The 20876-nt window shown below is 42.6% G+C and overlaps 1 long non-coding RNA gene across 1 annotated transcript in view; it reads left to right on the top strand.

Annotated features, from left to right (window-relative positions):
• LOC145715926 (uncharacterized) overlaps positions 1 to 12338 on the top strand; it is a 220580-nt gene extending 208242 nt beyond the window's left edge. The window contains exons 2-3 of the long non-coding RNA XR_014138215.1: positions 8900 to 9035; positions 11951 to 12338. This is a non-coding gene — a long non-coding RNA (uncharacterized LOC145715926). The remainder of the gene's footprint in view (positions 1 to 8899; positions 9036 to 11950) is intronic.
• The last annotated feature ends 8538 nt before the right edge of the window (positions 12339 to 20876 follow it).

Below are 20876 nucleotides of genomic sequence, written 5' to 3'. Positions count from 1 at the left end.
GTTTCATGTGATCCTCACAACTAACTTGTGTGGCAAACTAGGCTGGTATTAATAGTCTCATTGTAGAGATGAAGAAACTGAGGATAGATCTAGTAACTTGTCCAAAACCAGGATGAGATGAAAGGAGACTCTGAATCCAGGTCTGCTGATTTCTGGTCCAGGGCTGCTTCCACGATGCCAGAGTCAGCAGGGGCTCACAGGCTCTGAAGCAGCTGATAAGACCTGGCTTGGGGCAGCCTATCTTGCTGGTGAGTCTTCTCAGCTAAAGCTGACCTACTGGGCAGCACTGGCTTCCAGAGTCAGTGAGTCTAGAGTCTATGGGCCCCTTCCTAGTGCGTCCGTTGCCCACATGCCAGCCCCCCATAGCTCACTGAGCTTGTGCAGAATCCTGTGTATATATACTCTCAGCAGAGGCACTAAACTTGGTAATTTTATACACAGAGCAGCAGAGATTGTTCCCTATGACTTAGTGTGGGATTATGGTGAGGAAAAATCCTGGAAGGTGTATGTGATGTGTAACCATCCCATAGACCGGTGCTTCTCAAACCTTAACTTGCATTTGGATCACCTGGAGATCTTGTTCAAGTGCAGACTCTTTGAGTTGGTCTGGGGTGGGGCCTCAGATTCTTCATCTTAAGCAAGTGCCCAGGTGCTGCTGGACCATAGTTTCCCTCTCTCCCAGGGAGAGAAACCCACAGTCTTTCATAGAAAGCTCAAGATTGGTCTTTGCTTTAAAGGCTAATTGGAGCCAATGATTTGAAAGGAACAGGTCATAATTTTACTGTAGTTACAGTTTGTCACCTCTTTTACCTCTTTCTAACCTCCACTCTTTCTAAGGAAGGAAGGAAGGAAGGAGGGTGGCAGAGAAGGGAGGAGGGGAAAAAAAGAAAATCGAATTGGTAATGTAATATGTGGTTAGAATCAATCACGCTGTAAGTGCATGTGATGCTGGTAGCAAGCAGTGCCACAACCCTGGATCGGAGATTCTTCTTATTTAGTAGAGTCCACATTATCCATTTTGTGAAAGAGAAATGGAAACCATATGGATGAAATCTTCAGACACCAGAGGGAAAGACGCAGTGGACAGCCACTCGGGAGTAAAGGGAGCCCTTGGGGTTAGAAGCCCAGAGGAAAACCCTGTGATTTGGTTAAACCAGCTCCGTTTAATGGGCTGTGGCCGGGTGTTTATGCAACAGAAGGGCCCTCACTGCAGTCCCTGGGGTGTTGATTTACTCTTTGATGGTGTCTGTTCTGTAGAATCTGCCTTCATTTCCTGGCTTCTCAGGCTGCTGGAGGGGGTGGGTGGAAGCAAATGCTTTTGAAGTGATTTCCTTGCTAAAACATTCAAATCGCTTTTTCCTAAGGGGATGACATATTTTCTGAATTTTCACTGTTTAGTTTCTCCGAGCAATAGAAGGAGGGGGCAGGGAATGCAGGCTGGAAACAGCCTTAGTCAGGAATGTTCTCAGGGGTAATACCAGGCAGGGAGGGGGGAAGGGAGCTTTTTCCTACAAGGCAAACTCTCTAAAAGCGAGGAGAAGAAATATGAAAATCAGGGTCTGCTCACCAGGGAAAAACTGTCAGTACAGTGGTGGAATATACATGTGAACGGAATATTTAAAACAGGCTTGGTCAGGTCCCCAAGAGCTATTCTGCGCCGAGCAGCGCCTCTCCAGTCCCCTCCTGTCTTCCTGACTCTCTCAATCCCGGTCTCAGGGTGGTGGTATCGGGTGGGGTTGGACTGGTGCCCGCAGCCATTGTCTGTGTTGGGGGGGGCGGGGTGCAGGCTGCTCGCGCGTGTGCGCATGCATGGTGGGGGAAGGGCGATGGCTGAGGCTTTCCAGGAGCTTGTGTCTCTGGAGATTTGGGGGAGAGCGGAGTTCAGGCCCTGGCGCCAGCCTTCCAGAGGGAAATCAGAAGCATGGTGCATAATTAGGCATCTCCCCGCCTCAGGCAAATGGGGAAGGAGTTTGCTCTCCCTGAGCATCAGCCTGCAGAGATGAAAACCAGGAGCAAACAGCAGGATTCCCTGCCACCTGGCTCAGGATTCCTGAGGCCCGTGATATGAGAAGAAGGTGGTACCCAGAGCGGCTGTCATGGGTGCCACCAGCTGTCGATCTGAGCATCCTGGTCTCTTTTCCATGGCACTTTTTTACCCACTTGTTTGAATGGTTTATCACAAAGAAATCACATTCTATCCCTGAACATTGAAAACTGTGGCATAGTGAGAGGCAGGGAGATAGACAGAACAGGGATGTATAACTTAAAGGAAATCTCCATGGAACTGGAAATAACTTAAAATTTAAAATAGCTGATTTTGCCAGAGCACTTGCAGTGTTTTAATTGATTTGCATGTGTTATTCTGTTGAGTGTCACAACAGGCCTGAGGCAGGCACGATGATAATCGTTTCACAGACGAGACTAGACGACTGGGAGAGGCTGTGACCTGTCCAAAGTCACACAATTAGTAAGTGGCAGATTTGGAACTCAATAAGAGATGGTCTGCATTGTGACAGCTCTCCAAAAAGGAGTTGTTCCATGCCTTCTCCACATGGCAACCCTACCTGCCTTAGGGATTTAGTGTATTATTGCCTGCAGAAGATAGACTGACTCCACCCACTCCACCCACTGGACCATTTCCTTGTTTGTTATCAACGCATTAGATTTATTAAAAAGACCAGAATTTCCCTTATATGGAGTGGTTGCCTTGCCTGTCCTTCTACCCACTAGGATTTCAGGGAGACCACAGGGTGCCTGCCATGTACCAGTGTTAGAAAGGTGAAACCAGACTCTGGCTTTCACCTCTTCTGGTATAAAACAAGTGAGAGGCAGTAGGGTAAATATCAGCATGGGCTTTGGAGTCAGACTTCCTTGAATATTCCAGCCTGATTAACCTTTCTAGGCCTCAGTTTTCTCATCCGTAAAATAATAGGAATAATAATAATGCCTCTCTCAGAGGGTCTCTGTGAGGCTTAGAGAATGCATATGAAGTAGTCAGTAGACTGTAGAGTTTCAGAATGTTGGTGGCTGCTATATTTAGGTTCACAGACTTTGCAGTGGGACCCTTAAAAAAAAGGTTTGACTTTGAGAGATTTGCAAGAATTCAAAGTGATTGAAATGCTGTTTGAATGAAAAGCCTGTATTTTCAGCTCTGTGATTCTAAGGGTCTAGGAAATAACACAGAGCCAGGCCTTTGTTTCATGCATCTTTGTATTTCTCACAGTTACCAAACCCAAGGCCTTCCACGGAAAAGGTGCTCAATGGATTCCAATTCACTGGGGTAGGGATGGGGAAAAGGGGTGTGCATGTGTTGGGAGGTGGTTGGATGGAAAGTTATGGCAAGTAGGGGGATGTGGGGATGTGCCCTTTGACAACCACAACCCAGTGTTTTTGGGCTCCTCCTTTTTAGCTTTGCCTTGGGGACATACATAATATTCTTCTTTCTCATACTTTTTCCAGTATAATGTCAGCAGAGATACTCTCACGATTATTGCCTTAGGTATAATAAACTCTGCTTTACTAGGGGTGTGAGAATCTTTGTTCATAATAAAACTGAAGAGCAATTACCTAAATAGAACTTCCAACTTTCTCAGCTTTGGAGATCACTTGAAGACTAATCATTTCTGAATTCACAGCTCTGCTATTCCTGGCTCACATCTTTCTCTTCTTGAGAATTCACCAAGTCTACCTTCCTTACAGGTCTCATCCTATTTCTCTTCATAGACCAAGCTGTGCTTTCCTGGGTTGCCTGGCCATTGCCATGGTCACAGAGAGCTGTGCCTTTAGCTCAGCAGGCTTGATCCTCAGCTTTAATGGAATTCTGTCTTTCAGCTGACTTCTCAGTGCTTTATGATCTGTCCTGTGAGATCCTCATTTCTAAACTGGAGAAAGCAGAGAAACCCTGTGTTCAAGACCTACAGGGATTTGAGATCAAGAGAACTCTTTAGATATGTTTACCTTGGGATTGATGACCAGTAAAGTGTTTAGTTTAGATCAAGATTGTCTTGACAGGAAGAGCTGCCTATTCTAAGATGGAGAAGGGAAGCTACAATGAGGTGTGATATAAAAGTCATTGAGAACCCTATTTACCCTCAAGTTATTTTACTATTATGGCATTGAAAGTGCTTTGTGATTATTGTTTTTTCCTCAAGTCCTGCTTAGAGATGCTCAATCAAATCAAACCAAATAGACCCAGAATCATTTTCTAGCTTTGTCCATTACTGGATCTGTGACCTCAGGCAAATTGCTTCAGTTTCTTCATTCTGTAAAATGGCAAATATACTCCCTGTGTGACTGTGGCACAGAATAGAAATAATGGATGTAAAGTGGTCCTTGGTGCCTGATGTGTATTAGATGCACAATAAATGAGAGCTATTTATTATTTTAGTATTTATAGGCTGTTCCTCTGTAAGTCACTCACTAAAATATGAATATGCCTCCTGGAAGGAGTAATACACTCCATTTATCAGTTTAACTAGCTTTCACCTTGGAAAACAAATAGGTTCTAAGGTAAGAGAGAAGAGAAGGGTGTTGGGGGAAGTGGCCTAGGGAAATGGGCAGCTGTGGCAGGAAGGTAGAATCCAGATGGACAGCTGTGGTTGAGATTCTTGGGTAGCCACGAGATAGCAGAAGAGCCCTGAAAGCTTGGGAAGAGGTGGTGACCAAACTGGGTGTCACCCACAGATTACACTGGAAACAGTCACCTATCACTAAGAGTGGACTCATTGTACCCATGGTGATGGTGGTGGGGAGTGGGGTGGATCAGGCCACAGAACTCCTGGCTATAGGAAAGGTCCTTCATCACAGCTGTGGCTCATGAAAGCTTCCAAAAAACCTCACTGTTCTCTGCTGTTCCAGCTGCAGCAGAAGGGAGCTTGGTCAGAAACAAATTGGACGTTTCTTAGAACACTGTATGAAGACCAAATGAAAACCACACAGCACATGTATTCTTTTAGCTGGTCATTTGACCAATTGCTTGTTCATGGGAGACTGACTTTTGGAAAATTGAGCTAAAGGCAGAATCTAAAGGACTCTTTCCCATTTCATCTGTATCAACTCTGCTTTTCTGTGTTTTATTTATAGTTAAATTTTGTGAAATAATAGAAAATATATGTATTGGTCTCGATCTCCAGTTTCTGGCACAAAGCTAAACCCTTTAATTTCCTAAGTGATAAGAGTAGTAGGAACATTTGTTCTAATATTTGGTCTTTGACCCCAGTTCCCAATATAGAGCTCCTAAATCCCTTGGAATTTAGGAATGTCTTTTGCTCTAATGAGGTGACTCTTGGTGGGCTTCTAGATAGCTTCAGGATGGGGGTTGGTCTCAGAATGATCAAGCCATGATTAGAAGGTTGGGACTTTCAGATCTACCCCTCATCCACTGGGAAGAAGAGGGGCCTGGAGATTGAGATAATAATCCATTCTGCCTATACAATGAAGCCTGCATAAAAATTCCCTAAGTTACCAAGTTTGGAGAGCTTCTGGGTTGGTGAACAAGTCTACATTCCAGGAGGGTGGCACACCTCAATGCCACAGGGACAGAAGCTCCTGAGCTCAGGACTTTTCTAGACCTCACCCTATAGATCTCTTCATCCGGCTATTTATTCATATTTTTTATTATGGCCTTGATAATAAACCAGTGAATGTAAATGGCTCCATAAGCCATTCTAGCAAATTATCAAACCCAAGGAGGGGTTATGGGAGTCCCTATTTAAAGCCAATTGGTCAAAAGTAAGGGTGACAACCTGTGACTTGCAGTTGGTGTCTGAAGTTGGGGCAATCTTGTGAGTTTGAGCCCTTTACCTGTGGGATGTACACTAACTCCGGGTAGATAGTGTCAAAATTGAATTGTAGAACACCTAGCTGGTGTCAGAGAATTGTTTGATATATGGAAAACCCACACCTCTGGTGGCAGTATTGTGTGGTAATTGTGTGAAAGTGAAGGAGAAACACAGGAATGTTATTCATAGATTCCCTTTTCTCTGTACCTGGGGCACTATATTAAGGAAGATTTTGTGTGGTGCTTCAACTTTGGTTTTGTTTTGTTTAAGTCATCTCTACACCCAACATGGGGCTTGAACTCACAACCTCAAGATCAAAAGTCCCATGCTCTACCAACTAAGCCAGCCAGGCACCCCTGTGTGGCACTTCAAAATTGAAGACAATGATTTCTTTTTACCATAATGAGGTACAAAAAAGACATTTCACTAGAAGGGTCGACCACCATTGATATGTGATTAGTTATTATAAGCTTTATTCCGAGTCCTGCCTGCTGGAATCCGTCCATCCCACCGCCCCCCCTCCCAAAACCCTGAATTTTCCATCTAGTAGCCCATCAGAAATTCTCTGGAATTGGCCTAGAGTAAAGAAGTGGATGATTTGCTGGTTATATGGAGCATTCATCATGGAGAGTGGGGGCGGCAACACCTTGCTGCCTTCCTAAGTCAAAGCAAAAATATCTGGAGGATTTAGAGTTTGCTGGGCCTAGTGAGCAACTTACTGGTGAATTATCTGTGCTCTCACTCTAGTTTCTTCCTGAGTTGGATCCACAGATTTATTTGCTTCCTATGCATTTTTTAACTGAGTGATAAATTTAAAGAGCATTTTAAAGAACACCTGCCATGTTTTATCAAGGGGCTTTGATGCCTCTTAAGAACAAACTCAATCCCAGAAAAACCTCACAAGCAAAGGAACAGCCAAGGGAATGCAGCAGCCATCTGGAATGCCTGACCAAAGCAGGAGATAAGCCCAGTTGTAGTACAGTAAGTGTGAAGTCTTTTTTTTTTTTTGTTTTAACTCGGCCTAGAATGTTGATTTAATTACATTTAAAATAAGAGAAAGAAAAATAGATTAAGATGCAATGTTCTCCACTTGTAATTGAGGGAAACAGGCCATTTTAAGGAAGCATCTAACCAAGGCCATTCAGAGAGTTAATGTGGTTGACCAGAGGGATACAAACAGTTACCTAGAATATAACTTGGAGCATTAAGATTCTACAGATAATTATATTATCATTTATAACAGTTCTGGGCATTGTTATACTTAATCCTGATAACAAACATGCCAAGTGGGCATTGAACTTCCTATTATTTAGATGAAAAGAAAGATAAAATATATCAAGTATTGACCTAAGTTTATAAAACCAATGAATGAAAGAACTTGGATTTGAACATAAAGATTTTTCTTCTCTCACAATATCACACTGCCTTCTTACTTGTTTATTCTTTATTTCACACAAAGTAATTGTTGTTTTGTTATTAACCATGTATTCTAATTATTCTTTTGACATTCACTTAGCCAACATTTGTCAGAAACCTACTATTTTCCAGGGATTATAGGGGATACAACAATTCATAAGGCAAAGCCCCTCATCTCAGAGTTTACAGTCTGATAGGGAAATAATTGCAACACAAAGCAGAATGTAAAATATGCCAAAAGAGAAGTATGGGTCTCTGCTTCTCTATTCCTCCTTCCCACAGATAATCAATAATTAATCCCACTTTGTATTTTGCTCATACCTGCCTTCCAAGCAGACCAAATGCTTTGCATATATTATCTTGTCAACACTCCCAGTAGTAGAACAGCTTCATAGTTCAATTCCAAACACCTATCACTTTGTGAAACTGTGTGCAGGCAGTCTCACTCTTTCTCATGTCAGAGCAGAGCAATGACACAGCGTCTCAAATAGCATCAGTGATCTCAAGTATGCAGCACCAGCACCGAGGGTCACACACCTCAGTTTTACTTAGATCTGCATGGGCATACGGTCCAATTTTCCTTCTATAGATTATGGACTGATAACACTGTTGGTAGGGCAGTAGGGGGGAGAAAATGAAAAGAATGAAGAAATTGTATTCCATTTGGCCAGCAGAAGAAAGCAAACCCTAAAGGGAAGTTAAGGGACACTAGTAGCATCTGAATGCTGAGTTATAATGAAGGCAACCATGTATGGTGCTGTGTGCTTTACTTTCATTATTTCACTTAACCCCCACATCTCCTAGTTCAAAAGGGTTGCACTTACTTGTGGGCAAGCCCTCGTATTATCTCCATTTTCTTACAGGTGGGACCTGGGATTCAGTTCGGTTCAGTAACTTGACTTAGGCCAGGTAGTTAGTCTAAAATGAGCAGGAGTTCAGTCACAAATCTGTTTCTTTAAAGCTCAGGTTCTAACAACTATGTTCTACCCCTTCTCAGCATTGGGAGAATCAAGGAAAGTTGCATAACAGAGGTTGGATGCCTGGAAAGGCTGGGGCAAGGCCAGGAAGACAGGAATTGGGAAACACTCAGGTTTAAGGTGAAGTCACGAATAGTTTAACAGTAAGAACTTGGCTGAAATGATGGAAACCCTACTCAAGCTATCTTAAACCATAGAGGAAGCTTTTGGCTCAGGGAATCAAACTATGGCACTAGTGGGGGAAGGGTCCTGTGGTCTTCATCTAGAGAAGTAAAGGCCTCAGCTCTCTGTCTCTGTCTCCCCATACTTCAGCTCTGCTTCTCTCTTTTCACTCATTAACACCAGCTCTCCCCATGAGGCTGCAACCATGTCTAGAACCTGCCTCAGGATTTTATCTTTATAGCTCCATGACTTGTGAGGAAAAAGAGATGTTCCCCTTAATTTGAGTTAGGAAAATCCCAGGAAAATTTATGACTGGTTTTGCCTGCACTATTTACCTCCCTGTATTGGAATCTTACCCCAACCAACCAGAGGGTGGGAGTAGGAGGAGAACTGCTTCCTCTTCTAGAAAAAGAGGAAAAAGAGATGTTTGACTGACAATAACATATGCCTCCTACAAACAGAAACCAGATTAGGTATCAGAATAACAGATGTAAGAAACTAACCATGGATGGAAAATACACCTTAAAATCAGGGTTTTTTTTTTTTTTTTTCCGCCTAATAAAGCTTCCTGCTGCCAGAAGATGATCCATGCCAACCGAGGATCTACAATATCAGAGACTCACAGAATCCTTCCATCTCCTGTCTCTCCCCATTGCGTACTATGATCCATCCACATTGTTTTTCCTTTGGCCACTTTTTTGTAAGTACCAAACTCCATTCCTTCTTAGATTATACTAGCTGTTCCTCCGTTTGTAATGATTTCCCCCAGTTGTGCAGATCTCAGCTCAAATGCTACCTCCTGATAGAGGACATCTCAAACTACCTTTTTATTATAAGGCAATCCCTGGGGAGTTTTATCTTGTCATAGTAAATAACACCACTGACATTCTCATTCCCCTCTTTTCTCCTCTCCTCTGTTTTCTTTACTGTTTAGCTTCCCTAAAATATGAGTTCTCTGGGAGCAGAGATCTTTTCTGTCATCTTGCCCATTATAATGCCAGCACGGACAATAGTGTCTGGCATACTGTGTGGGTCCTTAATACATATTTGTTGAATAATTGATGAATCCTAGACTTAGAAGAGACTACAGCATTTAACTTGGTGGCTTGTACATAAGAGGGGCTTAAAACATGTTTCTGAATAAATGAAAAATAGGAGAATCCAGGAAACCTATGTTTTTTTCAAACTGTGGTGGGAATTTGCTGAATTTGAATAGTATAACCAAGACTTCAGATCTTCACACCAAGGATGAATGGCAAAGATCCACCTTCCCCTTCCACATTCTTATTAGGTGTCTGAGCTGCATGAGTGATACTTCAGAAATGACTGGCTTCTTACGTGGCTATTCATTTACTGAGCAATGTCATATGGTTTACATATTTTAGCTCCAATTCTGAGAGTTAAAGTAGTAGGTAACTTGCCCAGAGCCCAAAGGTTTATAAAAGGCAGAAATGGAAGTGTTCCAAATGTGCTCTAGCACATCTAGAAGATCTCAGAGTTGTGTATTTGGTCAGCTCTAGTAGTTGATACCTGCCCACAAACCCATTTCATTTTTATCTATGCCTGGCATGTGGGTGAACAGATGAAAATCGATTCATGGTTGTCCCAGAGGTCTTTGTCTCTTAGGACAGTGGTTGAAAAGTAAGGTCCTCAGAAGCACATCATTATGTCCTGAGGACATGTTAGAAATACAAACTCTGAGGCTTCATTCTTGATCTGTTGAATCAGAAACTCTGGGAATGAAAAATGGGGGTAGAGTGATGAACTGTCCTGGTTTTTCCAGGACTGAAGGGGTTCCCAGAATGTGGGATTTTTAGTTTTAAAACTTGGCCAGTGCTGGGCAAACTGGGATGAGTTGGTTCCTATATTAGTTTTTTTTTTTTTTATTGCTACCATAACAAATTACCACAAACTTATAGCTTAAAACAACACATTTATTATCTTTGCGGTTCTATAGGTCAAAATTCCAGTGTGGGTTTCACTGGGCTGAAATCAAAGTGTAGCAGGGCTGTGTTTCTTTCTGGAGGTGTGATGAGAATCCATTTCATTGCTTTTTCCAGTTTCTAGGGGCCCCCTTCCTCTGTCTTCAAAGCTGGCAATGTTGCATTTTGGGGACCATTCTTTGGCAGCTGCATGGTTCTCTGGCTATAGCCAGAAAAAGTTCTCTGATTTTAAGGACCAATGTGATTAGATAAGGCCCACCTCAAGATCCTTCCATTTGCCAAGTCCCTTTCATGTCAGCTAACATATTCACAGGTTCCAGGGAATAAGATTCAGACATCTTTGGGAAGCCATTACTCTGCCTACCACAGTTACCATAACTAGAAGCCAAATTTTCAGTAGTAAATACAGAATTTTCAGTAAGAAAACCAGTAAAGTCCTAGGCAGAGACAGGACAAGTTGGTCCCTTCACTGGGGTGACAGAGGGCAGAGAAGAGCCGTCTCACTGTGGCGGTGACCACATTGTGAAGTGGAGAAGGAGGCTCTGAGCTAGGCAGAAGTCAGAAGGAGGCAGATCTGTTTTTTTGAGTTGCCTGTTGTGTGATTTTTGTGTAACCTGATTCTGACGTTCTCTTTTTCAAGCTTGTGACATGATCTCCCATCTGTAGACATTTTTGTGTGTGTCGAGTATAACCATACTAATTTATTATTAGTCACTAACCATGGGTAATTCACTGTTGCTTATAAAATGCTACATTAAGTACTGCTACCATTTAGTTATCAAGTTTTGATGGTAGCGAAAACAAATCATGACTTTAATTGTCTGAATCTGGCTCTGTGTGTGTGATCAGCATGTGATCAGGACCTTGCTGAGTCCTACGGAGAACCGGTGAAAGACATTCACGGGATGCGGGCTGTAGTAGTAGCTCTTGCAGGGAAGCAATGTTCCATGAGTATTTTATTGTGTATGGTATATAGGAAGGATTTATTTGTCCCGTATAAATATCTGACTCTCTCTAGTTCTGCCATCTCTTTAGATGAAATGCCACCAAACAAAACACCTTCTAAAATAGCTAGAAATAGATGCACAGATAGAGCATTGGTAATGCTGCTGAAGTTTTGTGACTTTAATATAAACATGGGTATAGGAAACCAACGAATGTCTCTCGTCTTCATGGTGACTGGAAGGCTGGGAACGGAAGTGGAATGAGGGTTTTGCCCCCCGTGAGGTCATAGGTGCAGCTCTACTTTACATTATGATGTAGATGCTTCTCTTTAAAGGGGAGAGCACAGTCCTGGGAATGAAGATAGACATGCCAGTACTCAAATCCCAAGTCCATCCCTTATTAACTGTGTGACCTAAGGGACATTTCTTATCTTTGTGAGCTTTATTTTTCTCAGCTTTAAAAAAAGGATAATGAGACCTTATATTTGTTGTGAAGATTAAATAATAACATTATGTTTTAAGTGTCTGGTACAGAGTTGGCACAAGTAAATGGCAATTATTAACATTATTGGTTCACTTTTCAGAGATATCTCCAATAATCAGTAGTTTTAGTCAGTAGTAGCCATTTTCACTCCTTGAAAGGCCATTCATTCAACATGCTTTCTATTCTGTGTCAGGCTGAAATGGATGGTATAAAAATTAATAAATGAAGAATCTGTATCTTCCAGCAACCACAGTCTTCCTGGAGAGATGACACTTGCTTGGACTGGAGGAACCAGTTAGTGACATTTGGAGGAGAAGAGAGCACACTACACTTCAAGAACAGCATGAGCTGAACCAAAGCACAGAGGTAAGATGCACCCCTGGTCTGTGTTGGGAATGACATGTAGTTTGGTATTGCTGTGATGTAAGTATATTAGGAAGGAAGTGGTCAGAGTTGTGGCTGAAGATACCAGGTGAAGCATGAAAGATCTCCATGGTGGCAGGGAACTCGGACATTGTCTGTGCATGGTGGGGATCCATTGATGGTTTTATGTGGGGAATGATGTAATCTAATTAAGATTTTAAAATATCACTCCAACCAGTCTATGGAGAAGAGATTGAAGGAGAGGAAGGGTGAAAGAGAAATTGGGGAGCTCAGTGAAGAGGCTCTAACAGTTATGGTATCTGCATTGAACAGAAACCAACTAAGGTACCTCATGAGACTTCAACTAAAGAACTAAAAGAGTGAGTGTGAACAGAGTTAAGGGAACCCCCAAGACTGGGAAAGCATGCCAGAGCTAGCAAGAGTGGGAACCATTACCAACCCCTGGCATGAAGGGTCAAGGGAAGGGAATAGTGACGGCTGGAGCCATGGAGAGAAAGCACTGTGATAGGAGTTGTAGGAGTTGGGTTTCCAAGAAGTTAACCCCAGAGGAGGATTCATTTGCAAGTGATTTATGCAGGAAATGCTTCTAGGAGGAACTAGTAAGGAAGCAGGGGAAGAAGCCATGCATAGGTACTATTTCATCAGCATCTGGTGGAAGGAAAGTGCTATACCATGAGGTAGGAGTCAGAAGGCCTGGTACCAGATCTTCTGCCACTTAAGTCACTCAAAGTCCCTGGCTTTTAGTTTGATCATCTGTAAAATGGGGAAAGTGCACCTTACATAGCCATTGTGGGGATGAAATAGGAAGTATGAGGGTTTTGTAAGGGGGTATGCCAGTGTAGGGTGCTATGACATAGAAAAGTCGTAGATGTTTTAGCCTGAGTGATCTAGGGAATGTGAGTTCAGACCTGGGGCCACACATGGAGGCTGGTCTTAGGTCTTCTGGGCCTCATGTTTATGCTCTAGGCCTAATGTAAACAGTCTTTAAATTAGTTCCTGGACACTAATGGCTATCTTTTTATGACTAATAGAAAAGATCCTGCCAAATGAATTTTTATTTTTTTATAATGATGGTTAATTTTGGAGATTTTTATCTTTTAACGTGGATATAGCACCTAAATGATGGTATATAGGTACAAATTACTGTGATTATTATATTTTTGAAAGGTAAATTATCTGATATTGAGTCATTATCACCGTAGGGGCTCTGTTGACCAACAATACTGTTATCTCGCTATTGGAAATCTGATGGTATACCTCAAATGAATAGAATTGCTGCCCTCAAATGATTTTGAAATCTTATTATTGCCATTATCACTATTTTACATTTCCCTAAACTTTTCTACAAACATCTGGGTTATAGAATAGTTTCTCACTAACTGATAACATCCAAGATACTGTGAGACAGTTTGGCAAAACTTTTTGCTGAGCAAAACCCTCTCATTATCTGGATGTTGAGGAGACAGGCAGCATAGCAAGGAAGGTGTCCTGTTGGGGCATCTGATTCCATTGTGATCGACACAGGAGTTACTTCCTCCGATGACAGCAGGAAATACTGGTAACCTTGGCAACACTGGTGGCCCTTCCCATCCTTTTTAAATTGAAATCACTGTTGCTAGGATACATCCTAAAGCAAAAGGAGGGGAAAAGAGGGGAGCAAGAGAATGAGAGAAATGAGAATGGGAGGGGGAGAGAGGATGAAAGGGAAGGAGAGAAAATAAGAGGATAAAAGGAAAATAGCAAGTGGTATTTGAAGGGTTGGCTTCTGGATGTGAAAGAGGCTGTTGAATTATTGCCAAAATTAGAGAAGATGGAGTGGGGGTAAAAGTAGAATGTTAGTTCCTGACTTACTGACAATCAATAATTCATACTTCATTTTGACTTTGACTTTTCTCAAGCAAGCTACTTATCCTTGATGTGGGTGTTTTCATACTGCCTCAGAAGGGAAATATTTATCAGCTCTCTTGCCTTTACCCAAACCTCCATCAGCATTCTTCCTTCTGATGCCTCACTTGTTCACTAGCCTGAAAATGAAATATCTGCAGAGAATAGCATTCTGTTAAAATGCAGTGAATGCTCCTCTCTCAGGAGGGCACAGGTGAAGTTTCTCTGGTGTCCAGAGGAAGCCATAACCCCACCATCCATGCATCTGCCCTCTCGCCTCTCAATCTCCTTTCTCTCCATGTACAGCTTGGAGAGTGGGGGAAAACAAAGAGTTGCAGCAGCTGACAACCTCTGAGTTCAGGGGAAAGGTGGCACTTGCTCTGGGTGATTGTAGCTTTTTGTAACAGGGGAGTCACATCATGCCAGACTTACAAATGAAGAGAACTGGTAGCTGAACGGTCCCTTCCTCTCTACTGTGGTGGGGAAAAGAGTCACCCTGGGCACATTCCCCCACTTCCAGAAAATTAGTAGGTTACCCAAGATAGAGCCATAAAGTCAGTGGCTTGGAAATCTTGGGCATCTTGTTACAGTTGAAGGGATTTTGTACACTTTGTTCACCATGGCATCTTTAGCACCTAGATGAGCGCCAGGAACATGGTAGGTGCTCAATAAGTGCCAATGAATGAATGAAAAGAAATCACTTGCCACAGTCCTCTCACTGTTCCCAATCTTAGTTTGAGGGGTGCCTGTCCCCTTTGACTGGGGTCAAAGCTGAGGAGATAGAGTGAGATTTTTTTCCCCCTAGAATTCCTAGCAATGAACTTTCACAGTCTTCCCCCTGGACATGAATGAGAAAGGAGGTAGTGCCTGGTTCTGCCATAGTCATTTGTAAACATGGTAGCCTAAGACAAGAGCTAATCCTAAGGAAGCAGAGCCGAGAAGGGAGGACTCTGACTTTCTGCCCAGAGGACTGTTTCCAGTGTCTCCCAAAGCTGCATACTCTTCAAATATCCCGGAGATCAGGGTTCTCCACACTGCACTGGGAGCCACAGGGGAACAGAGATGCAGAGGTGCCCTTTTCCCAGTGCAACGGCCCACTTTGCCACGTGGGCACTGAATCAACATTGCTTGTGTTTTTCTGCTTTACCAAATTTCTAAAATCAAAAAACAAAGCAAAACAAAAACCAAACTGGTAACTCCCTTCCACGGGAGTAGCTCCCTTGGTCCCTAGCGTTTCAGATTTGGCTGAGAAACCTTCTTCCCTCTTTCACCTCATTATTCCCACTCCATAGCTGCTCCTGAAATCTTTGGATTTTCTCACAGATTTCCTTTTTAAAGGTATCTTCGACTAATGCAAATCAATAAAACAGACACCAAGAAGCTTCCCACCCAGTAATTTATGATAGTCCTTTAGACTACTTGAGTTTCAGATAGGGCTCAACCAGGACCCACTACCATAAATAAAATAAAAGACATTCTAAAGGGCTCATCCATTGCCAATATTCTATGGCTTTGAATCTAATACATGATTTGTATCATCATTCTAGAATTTAAAACTCAATATTTTTTATTTCCCTATTATCTGCTAGGCATTGACCTGAACACTGGTTACTGCCATCATGGAACTTACAATCTAGTGGGCATGGGGGATAGATAGGCCATAAAAAAATGAACGAGATTTCAGGTCATGATATGTGCTATACAGAAGACAAAACAGGGTGATGTGACAGTGCATCTAGGGTGTGAGGGGTCGATCTTACCTAGGGTAGCCAGAAGGCCTCCTGGAGGAAGTGACAAGTGAACCAAGATCCAAATGATGAGAAATATTTGATCACATGAAGAGACAGGGGGAGGTTGTTCTAGACAGAGGAAGCCACAGTTGAAAACTCTGCAGGGGAAATAAGCTTGGAGGGTTGTGTTTTTCTTTCTTTCTTTTTTTTTTAAGATTTATTTATTTATTTGAGAGAGAGAGAGCACGCACAAGTGAGAGGGGCAGGGAGAGGAAGAGAGAATCTCAAGCAGACTCCGTGCTGAGTGCAGAGTCCAACATGGGGCTTGATCTCATGACCCTGAGATCATGACTGAAACCAAAAGTCGGACACTTAACCGACTATGCCACCCAGGTGCATTGAGCTTGGAGTTTTAAAGAAAATTAACAGAAAGATTAATGTGGCTGAAGCAAGGGAGAGAGAGAGGTTCTAGAAAGGACAAAGTCCCATAGGGTCTTGAAGACCTTGAGGAGGAGCTTGGAAGCCAGTGCAAAGCAAGGGAGCAGTATATGATTTTAAAACAATCATCCTGTTGCTTTGTAGAGAGATGATTATAGGGAGGCAAGGATACAAGCAAAATGACGGGCTGGAGCTAATGCAGCAGTGTAGTTGAAAGGTGCTGGCAGCTTGGATTAAGGTGAGGCAGTGCAGCTAGGGAGATTGGATCCAGGCAGTGAAAAAGGTGGTAGAATCGAGGACAGCAACTAGGTTTGGGGCTGTGTGAGTGAGTGAATTGGGCTATTGTACTGAGGGAAGACATGGGATATAATATTTAGGGGGACTGAGAGTTTCATTTGGATCTAATATGTTTATGTAGGAAGTTGAATACATTAGGTTGTAATGCAGAGAAGGTCAGAACTGGAGGTGTAGATTGTGGATTAAATGGGCCGTAGATGGTATTTTAATTATGCAGCTGGATGAGATCACCTGGGAGAATGGAGAGAGAGAAGTGCAGAGGGCCAAAGAACACGCACATTTAGAGGAGGCCAAGTGAGCAGAGGAGGAAGTGCCAGCAAATAGGAATCTAAGAAAGAAAAGCCATAAAGTTGGAGGAGAACAAGAGAGGCTGGTATCAAAGAGTCAGAGAAGGGAGCTATAACTGTATTGACTGTTGCTCAGAGGTCAGGTTAGATATGTAGGAGATGTAACCGCTGGATTTGAAAACATTGGTGACCTTAGCAGGAAGTGTTTCAAAGCAGTGGTGGGTTGAAAATTAGACTGCACTGAGTTGAAAACTAAGAGGTAGCAATAAGGAGAGAGAGCAAGCAAGGGAATTCTTTTAAGAAGTTTTGTTGTACAAAGAAGAAAAGAGATGGTGTAGCATTTGGAAGGAGATTTGGATTCAAGACAAAGTTTCTTTCACTTACAAAGATCAGAGATATGAGAGCATTTTTGAACATGAAATGGAATGATCGCCCATGAGCCTTCCAATGCTGGCCCAAATTCCAAGGGCCCGGAAGTACAAAAGTAGATGGGTCCTCTCTGAGAACCTCTCAGAGGCCCGAAGCTCCCAGTCTCGGTAGCATGCCCCAGGAGGCGTGTCTTTTTTCATTGGTTATTGCCTCACTGTTACAACTCTGAGTTATTAAAAGGTCAATGCTGGATACAGCTTTCCTCATCAAACTGCTAATACAATATTAGTTTTAGCCATCAAATCGAAGAAGAGAAAGCTTTCCTGGGTGGTTAATAACTAAGAAGACAGAAATTAAATTTGGCCTAAAATTATTATTTAAAAATAAAATCGAATAAAATAAAAATAAAATAGAAAAATGATGAGAAAAACAATCCCTCCTGAAACAACCCTGTCCATTTTATGTTTCCATTCTGCATTATTTTGGGATAAAATTAGTTTACCCTTTTTGTTAAGGGATCTGGCAATTCTAGGTGCTTTTGGGAAATGAGGAGAGCAGTCTGAGCTGGGGTCTGACACTGTCCCTGTAACAGAGTGTGCAAAGTTTTAGTATTTTTTGGAGGTAAAAATAAAGCTTCTGACTTGAAAAGTTACCTCCTAGGAGAGAAATGGGAATTAACTTGGAGGCAGACTATCCTTTGTTCTGGAAAGAGCTATCCTTTATAGATTCCTAGTTTAGAAGAAACCCTTCAAAGAAAAGGATAAGTGTCTATACCGATAGTACCGTTCTTATCCAGTTTTTTTAATTTGGATTGGCCATGTAAACATGTCTTTATTTGTTCTAAGTGTCCCTGAGTGTTGGGTTAAGGTTGAGATGGGCACTGACGAGGCAGAATGGTGTTTTCCATAGTATGATCATTGGACCCTCACATCAGCATCACTAGGGAGTTGGCTAAAAATGCATAGTCCTGGTTGCCACTGCAGACCTATTGGATTAAAATCTTTGTAGGTGGGTCCACAAATGTGAACATTCAACAAACTCTCCAGATGATTCATATCAGTTGTGTGCTCCTAAATGTTCAACTCTTGGTTTTGGGGGTAGGGTGGTGGGAGAAGCCCTGATATATATTATTTACCAGTATCTCTTCCTCTACACCAAAAAGAGAGGTTAGAATAATAATAATAGTAATAAAACCCTGATGGAAATAAAGGGGAGTTTGGTGACTATTTTCTTTTTATTTTTTGTCAAGGACTATTTTCACTACTCTGTAGTTCAGGCTCGCAGCTGACATTTATATTTAGCAAGCTCTGCTTTCACCTTGCCTCCTCTTTTCTCAGAAAACAGATAACTCTTTCTGTTTGATAGTTGCTGCCAGTCACGTCTCTCCTCCTCCCCTTCTCCCTCCAGCCAATCCTTCTCTTTTCAGTGTCTCTACCCCTTCCCCCACAGCACTATTTGGATGCCCACCCTTTATCATCTATGTTATATTTGTAGCTTTGTCTTGAACACGACAAAGCTGGGATTTCCAGGGCTGCTTCTATACCCTCCCTCCCTGAAACATTTATGTAAAAAAAAGAAGGGGGGGCGCGGTTCTCAGAAGGCAGGAAACTAAAAAACTGATTGGACCCAGGAGAGGGCGGCTGCTGCCTTAGACCGGAAGCTCATCAGCTCATCTCTTCCCTACAGAGAGAAGTCACTGGAAATTCTTCACGCCCACCAGGGTGTCACACACATTGCCTCCTTCAACCTGAGGCTGACCTCAGAGCCAAGGTGCAATCTTATCACCCACCTCATCACCCTGTCACCTGATAATGCATCCCTGTCACATTCTTCTCAATAAACCTTATAATATCTGCTCTTCTCAACACCTGGGGCCTAACCCCCGGGCATTCATCTCAGAAAGATGACCCTGAAGTTCCTTTCATCTGTTACAGGATTAACATGATACATCAGTGTCCTTTTCTTTTCCCAGTGGGTTATGCGTTTGGTGATTACAGAGCCCAGTGGCACGAGGAGTTTAAGGATCTGAATTGTTTATCCTGACTCATCCTGTGGTCAACTTCAACCAAAGAGCTTAACAGCTCAGCCTTCAGTTTTTCCAGCTATGAAAGACAAATCGTACATAATAAAGCTCCCTCCTACCATGCACACACACTTATTTCATAGGTATTTTTAAAGGATAAATAGCGATAGAAGTTTTATCAGTTCGGGATCAGTTCTTTGGTTGACTTGCGAACAAAGCTGGAAATGGTTCGGTATGCCATGTAAAGGTTTCATGTTTTCAGAGAGCTCTATTGAAGTGCTTTGTATGAATCATCCCTCTCATTCTTCCTAACAACGCTGTGAGGGTTTTCTAGATGAGCAAACCAAGGTTCAGAGGACTTGAGGTAATAGGGAGAGAGCTGGCATGGAAACTCAGGTCACTGGCTTTCCCTAATGACTCTCAACTCAGTGTCTCAGACATAAGTAACTCCATAGCAAGGTCTTTCTCTTGAACTCCAGACTGTATGTCCAAGTGCCCTTTGGGCATTGCTATTCTTTGGAGGCTGCCATTGCAAGACAAAGGCTCTTCCTGATCTGGCAACTGCCTTCCCATCTGGCCTTCTTGTATACCTCTCTCCCTCTCTGTGTTGAGGCCTACTGAACTACTTAACAGTTGGCAAAAACATGTGCTGTGATAAATCCTGTGGTCTCCCACATGTATCTTTCCTTTGGAATCAAGGCATATATTTTCATAACTACTAGAAGTGCTGGCTATTGCCCACTGATAGCTGAGAATTTCTAAAGAAATTGCCTTCTACCAAAAGGAGTTGCCATGAAGAAAGTTACACCTCTCTCCAGAAGCATCCTGCATTTCATGACTGGTCAGTTCAGGGGGTATAAAGCCCAATACTCAAAATGGACAACTCTGAAGGCCATTCCAACTCAGAGCCTCTCCCATAGGATTGGCTGAGTCTTCGTTGGAACTGCCTCGCTGTTCAAACTTTTTCCTCTGTCTAACCCTGCTCCTCTTCCCCCCTCACAAGTTTTTTTTTTCTTCCCAAGAGCCCTCTACATAAAACTGTATTCACATTTCTGCCGCACAGTCTGTTTCCTGGGAAGTCTGACCTAAAACAGCTGTTACCAGATTTGTCCCTACCAGATTTAAAATGGGATTTTTGAGCTATATTATCCTTTGGCTAGCTGGAAATGAGAACCCCATTACTGGTGGCAGGTGGAATTTTGATAACTTCTGGAATGCTGGAACAGTGCAAAAGTTATATCATCAGTGGTAAACTGGGATGGAAACTGAAAGAGAATGTATTGGCAGGTGTACTGTCTCAGGAGATTAAGAGGTTCTAGGAAAGTAGTCAATATAGAGACTATGGAATCACATGGCTTTGGCTGAGTGCTATCAGACATTAGAGAAAGGCAACGAAGGACTGAGAGTGATTAATCTCAAATTTAGGGCAAAGCAAGAGAGCCAGAAGTCCTGAGGGTAGAAAAGCTGAGGACCAGAGCTAGAATATGATTTTAAGTACAGCAGAGTTCCAGAGAAGATTAATTTGTCAACCTGGTAAATCTGCCCTACCAAGTTCATGGCCTTAATTGCAAAGGAATGAGGCTCTGAGATTTAAGATGGTGCGTTATCTGGGTTTATGCCTTTGGAAATCTTGAATCCTCAGTTTCCCCTGCACCCAGAGAAGTACCCTATTCCTTCCTGAATAGGGAAGTTATCACTTCTTTTTGCTTGCAAGATAGCAAAATAACCTATACTCCCACACTTCCCCTCATCTATCTA

The sequence above is a fragment of the Leptonychotes weddellii genome, chromosome 1 (genome assembly GCF_054177405.1).
Source record: "Leptonychotes weddellii isolate Sample4059 chromosome 1, ASM5417740v2, whole genome shotgun sequence".
In the NCBI taxonomy this organism is placed as follows: domain Eukaryota; kingdom Metazoa; phylum Chordata; class Mammalia; order Carnivora; family Phocidae; genus Leptonychotes; species Leptonychotes weddellii.
The sequence above is the reverse complement of the archived record's forward strand: the minus strand, read 5'-3'. Positions and strand labels throughout refer to the sequence as shown.